Source organism: Chelon labrosus (assembly GCF_963514085.1).
Source record: "Chelon labrosus genome assembly, chromosome: 2".
Classification (NCBI taxonomy): domain Eukaryota; kingdom Metazoa; phylum Chordata; class Actinopteri; order Mugiliformes; family Mugilidae; genus Chelon; species Chelon labrosus.
This window is the reverse complement of record NC_140338.1, coordinates 19086429-19106389: the sequence shown is the minus strand read 5'-3', so window position 1 is coordinate 19106389 and position 19961 is coordinate 19086429. Positions and strand designations below refer to the sequence as shown.

The 19961-nt window shown below is 38.8% G+C and overlaps 2 long non-coding RNA genes across 2 annotated transcripts; both read right to left on the bottom strand.

Moving 5' to 3' along the window:
- Nucleotides 1-6551: 6551 nt before the first annotated feature.
- Nucleotides 6552-7532, bottom strand: LOC311495286. Its single transcript, XR_014699319.1, has 3 exons — nt 7049-7532; nt 6924-6968; nt 6552-6802 (listed from the first exon to the last, which is right to left on the bottom strand). It is a non-coding gene; the product is annotated as an uncharacterized lncRNA (long non-coding RNA).
- Nucleotides 7533-16723: 9191 nt separating this feature from the next.
- LOC311499338 lies at nt 16724-17766 on the bottom strand. The gene is made up of 3 exons (XR_014699446.1): nt 17682-17766; nt 17506-17550; nt 16724-17397 (listed from the first exon to the last, which is right to left on the bottom strand). It is a non-coding gene; the product is annotated as an uncharacterized lncRNA (long non-coding RNA).
- Nucleotides 17767-19961: the final 2195 nt, after the last annotated feature.

Sequence of the window (19961 nt, the reverse complement as noted above, 5' to 3'; positions counted from 1 at the left end):
CAGTATCATGACTAGAGCAAGAGTGCAACAATTTTCACTCTAAATGCCGGCATAGGACCCAATGGCTACCAAACATCCTGTTTCACTAGAGCCTAAACTGATCAAGTATCTGTGGGATGATCCACAGAGGCCCCTCCCCTCAACCCATAGGACGCAAAGGCCCCCCACTAATAACATCCTGTTGCCAGACACCACAGGACACCCTCAGAAGGACCATGTCCATTCTCTGATGGGTCACAACTGTTTTGGAGGCACAAGGTAAACCTACACAATATTAGGAAGGTGGTCATAATGTTATGCCTGATTGTTGTATAGTATTAATATGAGCTTCTCTAACAAGACCACAACTCAGTATATACAAAGAAGTTTATGTTAACCAGGTTAAGGGGAGGGGAAGGTAGGAAATGGGATGAAGGGGACGAGGGGATGGGATGAAGGAAGAAGCAGAGTTCGATGGTGGCCCTCTGATGTTTGGATGGAGGAACCCAGGGGTGAGATTCAGGGTGGGGACATACCTCTGGAAGCTTCGGCTCTGTGCCCCCCCCGTTCCTGCAATGAGATTGTAAAGTAGAAGAAAGACCAGAGAGAGTTGGGGTGGAGGGGTTTGAGAACTGCGCCAAACTGGCGAGGAGAGGTTAGATGCCCCTATATAGGCCTAATTAAAGGAAAAGATGTATGTGTAATTAGACATGGTAACCTAGCCCTGAATAGAATGTTGATTCTGTTAAATTTCTGATACTTTTTCCAAAATCCTTTTTCAAGATCTTCCACTATATGCAATGACCGTGTGAAGTGTAAAATGGTTTTGCTGTTAGCAGGTGAAATACACGATTGATCGAGTTAAGATCATGTGACCGACTCAACCACTGCAGAATATTGATATTTTACTTACCTTCAGATTTGCTTGCAAATTACAATTTGGGTCACTGTCGTTTCTGTGAAACAAGGTCCGGTCATATTTGGCTCATTTGGCTGAACACACCTCATCGAGCTGCTTCTGTCTTCTGTCACATCATTAATACACAGCATGCTTGATCATAGATCCCACAGGTTGTGTGATGTATGATCCTTTCCAGGCTTTCTGCCTACATTTTTTTTCCTTCTTTCTTATTGCTGTAGTTTTTTTTATATGCTGTTTGCCTCATCTGTATTCACTCACCGGAATAAAGTCTTCTCTTTGTGGTCGACATGGATAGGGATACGCCTCCTTCCCAGGGTGCTAACTTAACTTATCATAACAGGATCCTCCACCACTGTTGTCTCCTATGGATGTCTTTTTATGTCATGTTTTTTTCCCCCCCAGAATGTAATAAACCTATTTTTTTATTTTATATGTAGCCGCAGGATGGATTTTTTTAATTGCATCGAGAACTCCTCTGACCGCATGCAACATCTTTCAAATGCAAATGCCTCACTTGGAATTAACTCCAGACCTTTAATCAGAATAACTGATAAAGAAATAACACGTGAATAGTCCACGTCGTTCCATGAAACAGCTTTTTTGAGTCAAGAGAGTTGAAAACCATAAACCATTCCTCCACGCTGAGATGTCTATACGTTCAAATTAAAGCAGAGTGTCTGCACTGCACTTTAACATGGTAACTGTGATGTAAATATGTATTGGTGAACATCTAAAATAACAAACATTGTGTCAACATATATCACCCTAACTCTATATCTTTATGTATACATTCATATCCGTGTCCAGCGGTGGAGATGTTATTTGTGGTGGAAGCCAACTTTAACATCTTCTTTGTGGTGGTATTGTCCCCTGCGTGCTACGTGGTGATCACAACTACACAATGTGAACTTCTAGCTTGGTTGTGTATTGGTGATGCACAGAGAAGCTTTGGACAAACTCGTATAGCTTGGTTTTTAAATTAAAGACTCCAAAGATATGGTGTGCCACGTTTAATTAGAGGGTGCTCTTTCTTTGCACCATATTTTCAATGGATCGTGTTCCAGTCAAACATGCAATGGTGTGTTTTCTCTCTTCTTTTTTTTTGTGCGGGCAAAATTGTACATTTTCCTTTTCTGTTCACTGATAATGTGTATATGTGCTTCACCTGAGGAAATCCAGTCTGGTGACAACTGTATTCCCACAAGAAGCAAAAAAAAAAGAAGTGCAAACTCATTTACAGAAGCTTCACAGAGTCAGACTCACATCTGAGTTGCGATGTAACAATATCATCACATACCATACACACAACAAGTGTCCCAACATTTATTTGTAACTCATTCCCCATCTCCTATGCATTCACAACTGTCTGCATGAACTCACTGATCAGTCCTCCACACATCACTCAATCTGTGGGTCTAACCCGACCGAAGGTGTGCATGTGATCGTCAAAGGTCATCCATGTGATGATCAACCTAAGATTCCTGTTGTCTTTACAATGACGATACACTGCACTCTTGCGGACACCAAACACGGCTTGATTTTAAATGAAAGATTCCAACGACACTCGTAATTAGAGGGTGTCGCTTTTCCTCTGGATTTTCTAGACATCGCGCTTCAGTCAAATTGTTTGCAATTACATATCATTGTTTCCTCTGTCTCTGTCCCTCTCTCTCTTTTTTCTCTTTGCGGCTAAAATCTGAATTGTAATGTGCCTCTTTCTGTTCACTGATAATATGTATGGTTGTTCATGCCACTGCCCACACCGTTTCTATTCAAAGGAACCAGTTTTGCTTCTGGCGTCGTGACATGTCTCTTTGTCTCTTTGTCTCTTTGCAAGGACTTTTTGATATGCAGTATATGGTACAGTATATGTTTACATATTTAAAATTATATCAATTAAACGTGCAGTGGCATGGTTATAGCAGTTTTCACCTGTGTGGCAGCTGTTCTGTGGTGATATACGGTTATTTTACTCTGCGCCACATGGTGATCGGTCATAGAAAACCAAAAATGTGACTTCTATGACCATTTATTTTTTTTAATTTATGACTTTGTTTAAACTGTCTTAATGTCATATAAGAGCTTGTACATTACATCAAAACTGCGCCACTGTATAATTCATATTTTTCTCCTGCTTGCTTCTAAAATAATATAGCCTCTAAATATTTTAGAAATTAGAAATTGAGGACCATGAAAAAAATTAGGTTTATTTATCATTTGGATTACAACAGTAAGAAACTTATATGTATTAAGAGTGTGATCACATTGTGGTAATGTCTTACATATGATAATTTTATATTTTTTTTCCTTTACAATCTTGATACACAGCCAAGTTTTGCAAAGACTCACAGCGCTTACTTTTTAATGAAAGATGCCAAAGATATGATGTGACGCATTTAATTACACAGTGCTATTTTTGCACCATAATTTCTGGAGGTTGTGCTCAAGTCAAAGTTTGTGGAATAATGAGCTGTCACTCTTTGTTGTGGGTAAAATCTGAATTATGAGTTTTAAGTTTCTGTTCACTGATTATGGGTACATCCGTCGATACCACTTATTCCAGTGGTTTCTGAAGAACCACTTTTCCTCATGGTGGCATAAAATGTGTGTCTCTTTGTGAGGAAATGATAGGCTACCGTGGATTTCTGTATTATTCATTATATTGAATATCCACATAAAACACCAATAATCATGCTTGAATGAGATATTCGCTGTTTGTATTAGTCACTGAGACTGTTTTAGACACTCGTAAATTAAAGACCAAGACAAAATTTACATTTTCAAGGTTCTTTATTGCTTTCATTTGGATTACAGTAGCAATATATAACTTACTACTTGATATATATCTGATCATGTCATGGCTTTGTAATCAGTCATGGTATAAATGGTTTAAGGATAGATTGTTGGTCCTAAAGTGACGGTGTTGTACAAAGAGAGTAAAGACGTAATATATTTCCTTAGTTCTGATATATGAATCTTCTCTAATTCCCGTGTGTTTGTAGGAACCAAATCTTATTTTCTGAAATGCATGGCTGATTTAGTGTCAGTTTAATCTTCTAGTGTCGTGTGTGGACAGATTACAACGCGTGCATAGCCTAGCATAACGGTGCAGACACAGGTTTGAGCTGTGTTTTTAATTATAAACATAATTTGTGTTGTCTTTTAAAACTGAGAGCAAACAATTCAGATTTCAGAAGAAACGATCTCTGTCCCTCAAATAACTTCCTGAACGGCATGCCACAGGGCTCTGCAAAGGTTTTAGGCCGTTTAGATGTTTGGATTGTGTAAATGCATGAGCAGGATGGTATTAAGTATTGTAGTCTACACTACATTGACAATGGGCAGGACGTGTCTATAAGAATATTCACTCCACCCAGCTTAGCCTCATTCAGAAGGGATTTATTGTTGCATCTCACCTGCAACACAGCAATGATCAGAAGACAGTTAATCAGGAAAATAACAAAACAACGTGGGGTGTTTGAAACCACCTGCATTTCACCATACAGACTAATGGGGTCAGGTTTAACAGCCCTGACTAGTCACTCATAAAGTATGCAGATGGAGACATGTCCCAGGTTGCTTGCCTGTGGGATACCACCAGCCTTCCCTACTGTCAGCACGTTGACCATGTTTTCGTCTGGTTTGACCGTAGCTTATGTGGCCTCTTACCCTCCTTGTCTGTATCTACCTCTTCTGCACTCATCTTTAACATCATGTCCTGGTATGTTGTGTTGAGTAATACCAATGCAAGCTCATCATTCCCATCAGTCTGATGAAGAATAAACATGCTTTGTTACACTCTTTCTATTGTCCAGAGGGACACATCCACATGTGACTTCAGTAAATAAGAAAAGTAATGTCTGGGCTGTCCCCCTAGAATTTTAGCCCTTTCATCTTGTTACCTTTTGCTATCATCACCTGTATGCCAGACCTGGAGTCCCATGGCCTTTTGTCTCCGTGTAGACTCTACAGGATCTTGCCATTTACCTATTAAACCATATCCTTTGTTCACAGCAGCATCTCCACACCATCCCTCCCTTTCTTTTTGCTGCTCTGTATAAATGTGGTACACTGCCAGTGTTCTGAGTCGGCTTACCTTCCCAGACCCACGCTCTGTGTGCGTAAGCTCAGGCTACTATACCAATAAACAACCCACTACAGCAAACTTTGGAATAAAGACTTGGAGTGACGTGAACACGAACAAGCTGACAGCAAAATAACTGTAGGCAACAATGGCAACTCAAGGACTTGTACGACCCACCATCTTCATCTATCTTTTCAGCTGTTACAATTACAATCTAGACTCAAGGCCTCACTAGTCAAGAAAAATACAGTGGAGTCTATACATCCTGATAGAACAGCAGAATTTTGTGATGTGATAAAAACTATAATATGTAGCTGAATCACAGAAAGTCGGTTTGGATAAGAGTCAATCAGCTTGGCAAATTTTGACTTGGGAGTATTTTCCCTCCCCTCTTTGTGAAAATGTTTCATATCTGTCCTCCCATAGATTTTCTATTCATGCCAGGTCTGGGCTCTGGCTTCATCTTTCATTGCTGAAGCTATTCTTTTGTTGATTTGGATGTGTGCTGTGGATTATTGTAATTCTAAATAACAAGAACATTTTCTTCATTTTTTATCTTTTTAGGAGACACCAGAAGGTTCAGTGCCAAAATGTACTGGTGCACGAAGACACACGACCTTCTACCTTCACTAAAGCCCCAGTTCAAGCTGCAGAAAAGCATCACCTTAACAGGACACCGCGGTCACCATCCTTCACTGTGGGTACAGTGTTTTTTTGCTGGTGTGCTGTGTTGAGTTTACACCAAGCATTCCTTTTACCATTTTGGACACAGAGTCCTCTTAGTCTCATCAGACCACTGTTTTCCACATAGTTTTGGGAGACTGGGTATGTATTTTTAGAAAGGCTTGGATGTGTTTTTTATTAGAAAGAAAAATTGTGCATCCTACCACCCTACTTCATAACCCAGACAGTTTAATAATAAAGAGAGTTATCACATTTGGAGAGCAACCAGAAAGAGCTACGGCTTCTTTAATGTCACTACTAGCCTCTTGACAACCTCTCTCTCTGGTTTTCTCATTGCCATCTTATCAGTTTTCATCATCTTGAAAATGTCACTGTTACCTTTTCCACATTTATAATATGAAAAAGGACACACAAGTTTTATACTCCTTGATGGCAGCAGCTATCCCCAGCTGCATGCAGCCTGACATAGACACACACACACAAAAACGGTTTAGGAACAACAAAACAAAAAAAAACATGCTGAACAGCACAAGGTGTTGACCTGACCTCCAAATTCATTAGATCCCAAAGTGATCAAGTATCTATGGGATGATCCACAGAGACCCCTCCCCTCAACCCATAAGACCCAAAGGCCCCCACTCTGTTACCAGACACCACAGGACACCCACAGAAGGCCCATGTCTGATGAGTCACAATTGTTTTGGAGGCACAAGGGAGACCTTGGAATTCATTTGTTGGTCTGTCAAAAATTTCATATTATATAAGGTTTATATATGTTTTTCAAGAAAAACAATGACAGATACTCCACATATTTTCCATTTCTGATTTATTTAGGAGATACTGCAGAGAACAAGTATATTTGGATTGACATGTTTGCTTAGAACTAAAATAATGAGGAAACACAAATCATTTCAAAGCAGTTTTGTTCCTTATCTCATTTTCAGATTTCACTTTCCAATAGTATTAGTAGCTGGTGCAGGGGTGGTTGCTGCTGGCGTAGTAGTTGTAGCTGTAGTGGTGGTTGTAGCAGCAGCTTGCTGGAGGAGGGTAAGAAGCAACTGGAGCAACTGTCGATTCACAAAAGGAGGTGGATGATGATGGTGGCGATGACCGTTGTGAGAAAGACGGTTGCCCTGCAAGAGAAACATTTATGGTCACATATACAGTACAGAACTGTAGTTGAAATATGACAGAGGGCGGTCAGAAGTGTTGAATGTTGAAATCTAGGCATGTCTGGACAAACAAGGCACTCACCCCACGGGAGTGAGAGCGTGCAACTCGTTTATGTGCAGAGTCACCCTGTAAGAAAAAGAAAAGTAGGTTGATTGGAAATTACAAAACAAGGACACTCACACAGATATTGAAACTGTTAAACTTACAGGATTAGCCAGAGCAAGGCTCATCAGACACGCAAGCAGAACTACGACCTTCAGCATGGTTTCAGGGATCTGAAACAAAAATACTTCAAATGAATATGAGTCTTAAACAAAAGTAAAATCACCATCCCAACAACAGCATGCTGAAAACACAGAGACTACTAAAGAATGTCATATTTACTGTCAGGTCTTCACAACTTCAGCAAACTGTCTCGCAGATAGCCAGGTGGGTTATGGTGATGTTGCTCCAAATGTGGGGCTTTTCTTTTATACAGTAACCAGAGTAGATTAATCTCATTAACATACTGCACTGTTGGGAAATTACAAGTATTAGGAAATCTTCCACCTCCTCATTTCAAGGTGTGGAAACATTTACAGAAGGCAATTATCTGAGACAAGTGAACGATGTGATATGTACCACCTGTTTATGTTCACTTTAATTTGATTTGTCTATAATCAAGTGTCTCAGATATTCTGATTCACTTTCAAATGTTGAACACATTCTCATTATTTGCTATTTATCAAACCCGAAAGTACCATAGAAACATGCAAACCTATGTTAAATTTGAAAGCAAAGAAAAGAGGAAAACCTAGAACATGGTACTCACAGTCGACATGTGCACACAAAAGGCTTGATTAAATACTATGAGGCACTAAATGTTAATCAACTAAACATTACAAGACTCTTTCCAGCAGTAGAAGATGTTCATTTGGGCTTTAAAGCTGCAGAGAATGTGCAATAAGCTTATAAAAATAAATTAAGGTTGATAAATGTAAAATATGGCAACAAAAGAAAAAGCTAGATTTAATGGCATCTAGCAGTGAGGTTTGGTTGGAGACTGCAACTGTCACCTCGCTCTGTCACCCTTTTATTTACAAGCATGTAGGAGAATCTACCCGGGCAGCCGTGTATTGTCTAACAGAGTAAGGGATGCCACATGCTACAAGTACGTATTAGGTGTTTTTACCTTTTACCAAAACATTTTGTGTGTCATACAAATCTTAAAAGTGCCTGAGATGTGCTTTTTAATGATGTCATGTAGACCGTGGCTAGCAGGTTAACCTAAAACTGTGTAGAACCAGTGTTTGAGTTGTCTGTTCTAGGATACTTTATCCCTTGTATTGTCGCTCTAGATATGAAAGGCTCATTCTAAGGTAACAGAAATGCATTGTAGTGAACACATAATTATAAATACTATATTTAATTTTTGGCAATAGATCCCCTAAGTCCGACACACTGGTCCTTTAAACTTCCTGCCATCCAGTCAGCTGTCAAAGGGTCTGGATTTGTGTTTCTTTTGATAACTCAAGCAAACACCACCATCAGAGGTGGTAGCTTATAACCAGAGCAGTTGATGCTAATATTCATACATGAGTTTAGTAGCTTACAGAAAATGAACAAAAATGAATGTGAACTGTTTATTTTGGAGTCCATGAATTTAGTTCAAAATTACAAAATGTGAACTATGAACTTGAATTAGTTCACTTTTATCTGTGTGAACTGAGCTTTGAACTAGTTCTTTTAACACTAACCACAGGGCTAAGTTAGCATGCTAAGGCTGTGTTAAACATGCTGCGGTAATTTGGCTAACATACATTTTCAGCGTGTCTGCAGGTTAGTATGTATGTTAACCGTGTTGGTTTCATTTATATTTTAGAAAATTTTCTGTTTGCCGTGTGTGCTATACGGTGGAACAGTAGGCTAACCCATTTAGCCCTTTGTCTGTATCTGGTTCAGTGTTACTTTGTCTTTGTGTAAGAATCTCCGTTAACATATTTTGGTATTTAGTGCTCTAATGCAAAATAGCTCGCTGTGAAAAGGGCTGTGTTTGACCTGGTGAATGGGGGCCCTGTTTAACACAATCATTTTTAACCAAAGCATGTAAGAGAGATTCCATCAAGTCATGAAAGAAACATATTAACTTGTGGAAATAGGCATCTGATGTCACCTTTAAATGAACTATGCCGTTTTTATGCCAGGACGTTAGGGACATTATTCGGAATTAGCTTCTTGCGTATGAAACACAACTCCTTCACAGATTATACTATATTTTATATAGTATAACCTAAGTAAAAGCCCCACATTTGTAATCTAAGTATTTACATTTTTTTTTTTTTAGTATAGTGTATAGGTTTCATATTTATATGTGAAATTTACAAATTGTTTTCACCCGTGTTCATTTTTCCAGTATGTGTGAGAGTATTTCAGTTGTGTATGTAAAATCATACACAACTAGATGTGTTTGAGGTTTTCAGGATATTTTGGGAATGAGTTTGGTTTCATATGTGGATGTGAGAGACTAATTTTGTATTACGGAATTGGAGGTCTGTCTAAAGTACAGTTCAACTTTGATAACATGTTTTGTAAGTGTAGCTTTTAGTTTATACCTTGTAATTGTGATTTCACCACTACTGTTTTTGTTTGTGTTTTTTTTTTTTTACCATGTTAAAATTCTCTACATTTTGAAAGCTCCATAAATACCTGGGCACTGTGCGTAACTCCCACAGCTTTCTGGGTTCTGATGGATCTTGTGTTAATAAATCTTCCCATAAATCAAGTGTTCTTCATTTCTGATTTACACAAGGTCTCATTCATTCATTTGTCTACCAGTCATCATACAATGAAACACATTATGTTTCTCATATATATATTACTTTTAAGAAAAACAAACATACATAGTCCACATATTTTCCATTTCAAAAGTTTATTTAGAACATAGTGCAGAGAACAATGAGATTTTGATTGACATGTTTACTTGTTTACATGTAATTGTCTGTTCTCAGAGTCATTCAGCACACATTTCCATCAGATTTTACTTTCCATTAGGAGCTACGGTGGTGGTGGCAGCCGTGGTAGTAGTAGTTTGTAGCTGAATGAGGGCAATAAGCAACTGGAGCAACTGATCCTGAAGAAGGTTACCATTGAAAAGGTTGGTGACCTGCAAGATAATCCAAAATGTTTAGCGTACACAACACAGTGAATGATTCTCTAGCAATGTGATAATAACAGGGATAACAGGGAGCCAGGTGTGTTGGATGTTTAAATCTGGAAGACAAACAATGTACTATGTACTCACCTCATTGGAATCAGAGTCAGAACTGGAGCGTGCAACTCGTTTGGCCGCCTGTTCAAGCTGTAAGAAAACAGAGGCTGTAAATGTGTTGTTGGGATTTTACCGTACAAGATACATTTTCAGAGTCACAACACTGTTAAACTTACAGGACTGGCCAGAGTGAGGCTCAAGAGGCATCCGAGCACAAAAGCTACCTTCAGCATGGTTGCAGTGATCACACTAGTCAAACAAACAAAAATAATTTAGATGAATATGAGTCTAAAATATCAGCAAAACCATTACCAGTCCAACAACATCATGCAGAACACACAATGACACACTCACACTACAAAATCATTTTTATAGTTACCGTCAAGTCTTCACAAATTCAGCTGACTGTCTTGCAGATAGTCAAGAGGATTGTGGGAATGTTTCTCTGAAGGTTGAGCTTTTCTTATATACAGTTACAGGAGTGGAATTGCTCTCATTTGCATACTGCACTGTTGGGAAATTGCACTTATTAGCAAATCCGCCACATCCACATGTCAAGATGGGGAAACAGGTACAAAGACACACCTAAACAATTTACTTAATAGCTAATCTCTGAAATGATTCAGTTATTATTAGTTCAGTTCTAACGGCTTTAAATATTTTCTAATAAACGGGTTCCTTTTTTTTTTTTTTAATCACTTGATTAAACTGTCCATCTGAAGAACTTTTTGAAGAAAAGATTCCTGTCATCCAGTGAGCTGCCGAAGATGTCTGGATTTTCTCTTTGTCCAGGATGTGTGCAATGTGAAGAAATTGTGAGGGATAATCCTCAAAGTTTATTATCCACTGCCCGAGTAAAGCTGGGAGATAATCTCATTGCTATTAGGAAACGGAGAAGTCATTGGTACGTGACTCACGTACACAGCTACACAGCTTAATGCTGTTTGTGCATGACTCCTGAAAACAGCGTGGTTGAAGTCCCCTGCCAGGATGAGAAAAGCATCTGGGTGGGCTGCTGCTGCTCAATGATGTGCTGGTACAGTTCACTCAGTGTGTCTCTCCTGTTATTGTTGCTGGAGCTGGGAGGGATGTAAACAGCCACCAGGCATCATTGATGTAAAGAAAGAGCCCGCCGCTGCAGGTCCTACCTCCTTCAACGAGAGCTCTGTCTGCTCGGTAGCATGTTAGCCGGTTGAGCTGAATGGCACGGTCCAGGACGTCATTGTTGAGCCATGTTTCCGCGAATACAAAGACACAGCATTCTCTCACTGTCCACAGAGTTGAGTGTAGTAGTCGGATGTGGTCCATTTTATTATCCAAAGACCGTACGTTTACCAATACAATGGTGGGGTCAGCCGACTTGTGTGGATTAGCCACTAGCCTAGCCTGGATCCCTCCACGTTTACCCCTCTTCTCCTTCCTCTCACACCACTTGTGTGGCCTCCAGTGTGGGCGACATGCAGGAGTGGGGGTCGGTGATAACTCTTAACTCTTCAGCATGTGCAAAGTTTAACTCCGTAAATGTGGTTCTGCCAACATTGAGCTGAAACTCATGGCTGTGTGTTTGCGGTCAAAAACAGGTCGAACTTATAGAATGTTCCAGTAGTGGTTCTTGTATATATGATATTCAAGAAAAACAAAGATACTCCACATATTTTCCATTCATGATTTATTTAGGAGATACTGCAGAGAACAAGGAGATTTTGACTGACATGTTTACTTAGAACTAATGAGGAAGCACAAATTGTTTTAAAGCAGTTTTGTTCCTTATCGTCTAGTTTTCAGATTTCACTTTTCAATAGTAGTAGTAGCTGGTGCAGGAGTGGTTGCTGCTGTTGTAGTAGTTGTAGCCACAGTGGTGCTAGTTGGAGTTGTAGCAGCAACTTGTTGCTGGAGGAGGGTAAGAAGCAACTGGAGCAACCGTGGATTCGTAAAAGGAGGTGGATGATGATGGTGGCGATGACCGTGGTGAGAAGGACGGTGGCCCTGCAAGAGAAACATTTATGGTCACATATACAGTACAGAACTGTAACTGAAATATGACAGAGGGCGGTCAGAAGTGTTGAATGTTGAAATCTAGGCATGTCTGGACAAACAAGGCACTCACGCCACGGATGTGAGAGCATGCAACTCGTTTAGGTGCAAAGTCGCCCTGAAAGAAAAAGTAGGTTGATTGGAAATTACAAAACAAGGACACTCACACAGATATTGAAACTGTTTTCAACAACATGCTGAAAACATAGACACATTAACATTAAAGAATGTTATATTTACTGTCAGGTCTTCACAACTTCAGCAAACTGTCTCGTAGATAGCCAGGTGGGTTATGGTGATGTTGCTCCAAATGTGGGGCTTTTCTTTTATACAGTAACCAGAGTAGATTCATTTCATTAACATACTGCACTGTTGGGAAATTACAAGTATTAGGAAATCTTCCACCTCCACATTTCAAGGTGAGGAACCATTTACAGAATGCAGTTATCTGAGACAAGTGGACGATGTGATATGTACCACCTATTTATGTTCACTTTCATTTGATTTGTCTATAATCAAGTGTTTCTTTGTCTCAAATATGCTGATTCACTTTCAAATGTTGAACACATCCTCATTATGTAGGCATTTGTCGAACCTGAAATTACCATAGAAACATGCAAACTTATTTGAACCCCTTGCCGCTTGGATGGCCCGTGGATGGACATCCGCTATTTTCGCAACTGAACCGCTATTAACTCAGCCTCCTACCTATGTGCCAACACATGTTGTACGTCGTTGGAAAGCTAAATTTATTGAAATTAGAATGATGCATACCATTTCAGGAGACAATCATACTGAAGATCTTCCAAAAGTACAGTTTGACTTTGATAACACGCTTTGTGAATGTAGCTTTTAGTTTAAATCTTGTGATTGTAATTTTACCACTTCTATTTTGGTTGGTACTGTACTTATACCTTAATCTGTATCCATTTTATTTATTTATTGTTATTTTTTTTTTACCAGGTTAAAATTAAATCTTGATATTTTGAAAGCTCCATAAATACCTGGGCACTGCGTGTAACTCTCGCGGCTTTCAAGATCCATCAGAATAGACAGGGTTCTGATGGATCTTGTGTTATGTTTGTTCGTTGTTGTTGTATTTGTGGTCTTGAACATTGCAGGAATCCGGAAATTTATCAAGAAGCTCATAAATCTTATTGTTATATAACAACAAATAAATTCTAATTTACAGTAGGTCTCATTCATTCATTTGTCTACCAGTCATCATACAATGAAACACATTATGTTTCTCATATATATATTACTTTTAAGAAAAACAAACATACATAGTCCACATATTTTCCATTTCAAAAGTTTATTTAGAACATAGTGCAGAGAACAATGAGATTTTGATTGACATGTTTACATGTAATTGTCTGTTCTCAGAGTCATTCAGCACACATTTCCATCAGATTTTACTTTCCATTAGGAGCTACGGTGGTGGTGGCAGCCGTGGTAGTAGTAGTTTGTAGCTGAATGAGGGCAATAAGCAACTGGAGCAACTGATCCTGAAGAAGGTTACCATTGAAAAGGTTGGTGACCTGCAAGATAATCCAAAATGTTTAGCGTACACAACACAGTGAATGATTCTCTAGCAATGTGATAATAACAGGGATAACAGGGAGCCAGGTGCGTTGGATGTTTAAATCTGGAAGACAAACAATGTACTATGTACTCACCTCATTGGAATCAGAGTCAGAACTGGAGCGTGCAACTCGTTTGGCCGCCTGTTCAAGCTGTAAGAAAACAGAGGCTGTAAATGTGTTGTTGGGATTTTACCGTACAAGATACATTTTATGAGTCACAACACTGTTAAACTTACAGGACTGGCCAGAGTAAGGCTCAAGAGGCATCCGAGCACAAAAGCTACCTTCAGCATGGTTGCAGTGATCACACTAGTCAAACAAACAAAAATAATTTAGATGAATGAGTCTAAAATATTAGCAAAACCATTACCAGTCCAACAACATCACGCAGAACACACAACACACATTTTTATAGTTACCGTCAAGTCTTCACAAATTCAGCCGACTGTCTTGCAGATAGTCAAGAGGATTGTGGGAATGTTGCTCTGAAGGTTGAGCTTTTCTTATATACAGTTACAGGAGTGGAATTGCTCTCATTTGCATACTGCACTGTTGGGAAATTACACTTATTAGCAAATCCGCCACACCCACATGTCAAGATGGGGAAACAGGTACAAAGACACGCCTAAACGATTTACTTAATAGCTATCATCGGTTATTATTGGTTCAGTTCTAATGGCTTTTAATATTTTCTAATAAACGGGTTGCATTTGTTTGTAATTATTTGATTAAACTGTCCATCTGAAGAACTTTTTGGAGAAAACAGCTAAGCCTCCTGTCATCCAGTGAGCTGAAGATTTTCTCTTTTTCCAGGATGTGTGAAATGTGAAGAAATTGTGTTTTGGGAGGGATAATCCTTGAAGTTTATTATCCACTGCCCGTGTAAAGCTGGGAGATAATCTCATTGCTGTGAGGAAACAGCAATGAGAAGTCATTGGTACATGACTCACGTACACAGCTACACAGCTTAATGCTGTTTGTGCATGACTCCTGAAAACAATTACCTGCACTTTTGAAATATACAGCTAATTGCTCTGGATGCCCCTGGATGGTTCAGAGAATTTTATCGAAACATGTGTCAATGTACTTTTTACAATAAATGGTACATTTTATTGTAGTTGTATAGTAGTCTAGCTGTCACTGTTGGAGATCTCTGTTCTTGTACCTCTAACTATAGAGTACTCCTGCTGGCCAGTGCCCACCACTTTTAGGCAATTTCAGAGGTGGCAGTTTGCCCCGATCTTTCTCATAGACACTCGTATGACAGTTTTCCCCACACCCAACATTTAAACACATATCCAGAAATTGTGGAATCAACTTGTCAAGTTTCTAAACAAGTTTCTAAGAGTTCAACTTCAACAACCATGTTCTCTCTTCTCTAAACTGATTCCTTCCTCCACAATAATGCACACCACTATCATTTGCTTATTTCTTACAGAGAATCAAATACACACTGGTGTGATCTATTCAAAACACTACTGTCAAAAGTGTTTATGCATGTTTTGGCATCACAGGGCCATGTCACATGTTCAAATGCTTACAAGTATATGGGAATGGGACAAACTCAGCGATTTCACCTATGTGGGTACAATGAGCATCTCTAAATCAGAAACACTTGACACATGATTTAAGTGTTCTACCAAATGATTTCACATTGGTGCAACATCAGTTAGACTATTTGTGTTGCACTTTGAAGGCCAGTGTTTCTAGGAGAACAAAACGTAATAACTGATGAAATTTGTGTCAGAGATTTGGAAACGGTGATTCAGAATGATGTTTTAGCGAGACTAAATAAAGTTGTTCTTAAGAGTTCAGCAGGAGACATGTTGTTGATGAGCTTTGTCAGGCCGAGACTCAAAACAGGACTCAGATGCAGAGATGGATTCTCAAACGATGCAGGCTTTATTAATATCAAAAAACTCTCAATGGAGAGAACAAGGTTAACAAAACAAACTCGTCAAATTCACTCCCTCTTGGAGGCTGACTTCACTCAACGGTGGTAGGAAACAAACTGAGTGTCCAGGTTCACAAACAAAAAAATCACTCACACGGAGGAAAAAAGGAAACAATTAATGATGTAAAAGAACAGACTGAGCTGTAGCTTGGACTTGATTACAGGCTGGGGTGCACGATAAGACAAAACACACTAGGGAAAGGACAAGGGAAAACACAGACCATATATACACGAGGGTAACGGGAAACAGGTGGAAACAATCAGGAATCAGGGAAGACAATCAGACCAGTGACACACGGGGGAAGGGCAAGTGACCTGAAACGAGAGGAGAGTTGCCTTTCAAAATAAAACAGGAAGTCACGAGACAAAAAACTCACTGCGTTGTGACAAGCTTCAAGTTTTCTGAGTTGCCAGTAGTTCTACTTTTGGTGTTTGCAGAATGGAGGAAAACAGTCATTTGCAACTGCAGTGCAACCTAAAAGTGTTTCATGGCGGCTTGTACTTGTGTTTTCATCAACTGCAATGTGTCAGGTACATTTGAAGGCAGCGGCCATGCTTTCCACGGAGAGGGAACTAGTCGGGAACACACCTGATTTCACTCAGAGCGTAGTTGATCATTTCGCTGCTTTGAAAGACAGACAAGCAAAGTTTCAATATACACTCTCATGCCAGTTTATTAGGTATACTATTGAAAATTAAAGCATTCTAATGTAGTAGTCCTGCACTAAGTCTTGGCTTCATCAAGGTTGTTGAATTCGACTGTGATTGGACTGTGTTTTCATTTTGGAGGCAGAGGTTTTCAGTACTTTTGAATTGTACTAACAAATGTTTCTATTATTTTGACAACTCTATTTTAGTCAATGGGCTAGGGTAATGGTACTACACAAAATACTGTTGTGTTTAATTTAATCAGGTTTTTACCAGCACTGCAAACTGCATCCTCAAAAATGATCATACTGTTGAAAATTACCACCTTTATTACCTTTGAATCAGCATAAACGTACAGCACTACTGTAACAATCATGAAGTGAGTCAGTATGGGGTTGTTATATTAGAATGCATTCATTTTCACTCATGAACCCAGTGAACCAGCAGATGAATGTAAGTGAGACATTTAATTTAAAAAGTGAGATATGGGACTCCAGTGGTTGCATGTGTTTTAATTCAACCCCACTGCTCTTTGAACATCGCTCTTGTCTTTGGAGGCGACATTTTTATTTGTGGGGACAGTCTTTTCTGGATTAGCTGCCACTAAAAGTAAATATATATGTGTTCATAATGAGGAGTCACTTTATTTATTTTTTTTTCATTAACAGTAAAGAAGTTGCCCTGACAATTAAATGTGGCAATGCAGTCAGCACGTAGCGCAAATTATTTGGCAAATGACAAAGCTGTGTATTTACTACTTGCTGCCCTTTTAATTTTTGTATGTCAGAAAGCAGTATCGTTGGATTCAATAAGCACAGCAGCATGAAATGCTTCTGAAGGAGAAAAAACAAAACAAAGGAACATGTATGTCTTTCATGATTTATTTTTCAGTTTCAGAAAGTTTTAAAATTAACTGAACATGAAATGGATGCCACACAACATTAAGCATCAATTCATCTTTTCTCCAACGGCCACTTTGTTGTCCCATTACCCTATGATTGGTATATTAACACCTGCAACACGTGCCAACAGATACTGCACCAACAGTAACAGAGACTGGTTGGACTGAAAGCTGGTGGCTTGGTTCTGGAAAACACAGAAGAAGAAGAAAACATTTCTCATATAACGTTTTATTAATATTTAGTTGATGCGATTCGATTGAACAGAAGGATTTTGTGTGTTTGAGTATCTGACCTCATTACTCCCGGAGCGTTTGACTCTATCATTCTCCTCGGAGACCTTTAAGAGAGAAAATTTCATATCACCAACTGTACCACAAACTATGTAAAACCCACATTGCTGTCTTTTGTCTTCATTCGGTATATAGAGAAACTTACAGAGAAGACATTGGCAGCCACATGAATACTTACAGGAAAGGCACAACTTAGGGCAACGAAGCACACGACGACGAGGAGCAGCAGTTTCATCGTTAAAATGATCAGGAATCCTCCTATAGCAGAAACGGAAAATGCAAAAACAAAGTGAACACCCCAATGCATTAATAAACAGGGAAACATATAGATAAAAACATTACCTTCAATGACAAGAGCGAGTCGACAAGTAAGGTCAAATGTTGACTTGTTCTACGGTTACTGTTCGTCCATGTGTACTTTTTAAAGAAAAACTTCACCCCCAGTCATCCAATCAGCTGTCAGCGGTGTTTTGATAATGTATTTATCCCAGAGGTGTCAAACGTGGTGAAATGATGGGTTTGTGGGAGATAATCCTTAAACCTTGTTGTCCATTCTCCGTCTAAAACAAAGGCCTAATCTCGTTACTGTTGGGAAACAGCAAAATGGTGTAAACCAGACATGATGAGCACAGCTTAATGTAGTTGGTGCATGTCCTCATGGTAAAATTAGCCAACTGTAAATATAGTTTGGATTAAAAAGATCAGTGTGTTTTGTTTCAGAGTTTTTGTGCAATGTTGCTCCATTACCAAATATGTCCATGGATGTACTTATCACATAACTATATTATAAACCAATCAGGGATAACATTATGACCACAGACAGGAGAAGTAAATATCACTGACTATCTTGTGACAATACAATGTTCTGCTGGGAAACGTTTGAACCTAGCATTCATGTGGATGTTACTTAGACATGTGCCACCCACCTAGACCAGACCAGGCACCCCCACCCCATAGCAATGACACTCCTTGATGGCAGTAGCCTTCCCCAGCAGGATGCAGCCTGACACAGACACACACACACACAAACTCAAACAACAACTGAACAACTCAAAAAACATGAAAAACAGCACAAGTTGTTGACCTGGTCTCCAAATTCACTAGATCCCAAACTGATCAAGTATCTGTGGGATGCACTGGAACAAGCCTGATCCATATTGTATCACATGGTGCTGAATATTAGGTAAGCATACAGAACTTGTATAATACTACTGTAGTATTGTTTTGTGTTAACTAATTTAAATAGATTTTAGCATTATTCATAAAATCTTCACATTCTGATTCCTGCGTAATCAACAGCAGTCCTGCTCTTCTTAGTCCCATTAAAAGTTAAGTGTCATGCTTAAGTTAATTTTTTATTATTAATAGTTTTGTATCAGATTTTTTTTTATTTCTTCAAAGTTTCTATTTTTTAATTAGTATTTCAGTGTTTCAATAAGTCTGTTCTTTTTTAACAATAAATTACTTTATGCATTTAAAATACACCTCTTTATAGATGAAAAAGTAAAACAGTAAAATATTCTAGTCATAATTATTCACACAATGCTTTATTAAATAATTTTGTTTTCATTATTCAGCTTTGTGCTGCTCCTATTTTCCAAATAGAGGGGACTGCAGTGGGAACTGACTTCATCTGAAACAAAAATTGAAGTGAAAAATAAATGGGAATGGGCCAATTTCTCCCATGTGGGTACAATGAGCAACACTAAATCAGAAACACTTGACACATGATTTAAGTGGTCTACCAACTGATTTCACATTGGTGCAACATCAGTGAGACTGTTTGTGTTGCACTTTGAGGGCCAGTGTTTTTCGAGGAGAACAAAGTGTCAGGAACACGCCTGATTGGTTTGTGATAAAAAATAGATTCCACACTGATAACAACACGCGGACACTGAGCTCACCGCAGAGACCTTTAGACAATGATCAAACACTTACACGCTTAACATACCACAATGAGGTGGAACGCTAAACCTCAGCCCTACCACAGGAAATGAAGAACCTGTGACTCATGGATGCATCCTAAGATTTTTTTCTTATTGTTGGTTTGAGACAGGGATGAAGGAACACAGTGCTATGAATCATAAAATCATAAATCTGTGATTTAACTACTGTTTTCATACAGTAGGCTGCTGAGTCCATGCAAAATGGGCTTCAAGATCAAATGCTCTCTATTTTAATCTGCACATGTACGCTTCTTTTGGGAGTTTTTATCTGTCATTGAATCAGCTGTAGACTGAAGTTTTTGTAATTCTGTTCAAAATGTGATAAAATCATAACACTAGGCTGACTGTAACTTGGACTTAGACGTAGATATACTTTATTGATCCACAAGGGAAAGTGCTTGGCCACAATAGCTCTGTTGCACTCTTGAAAACCACTACTAAAGAAAAAAAAAATAAATAAATAAATAGGTGTCAGATAAAAAATACAATAAATTCTATCTATGAATTTTACT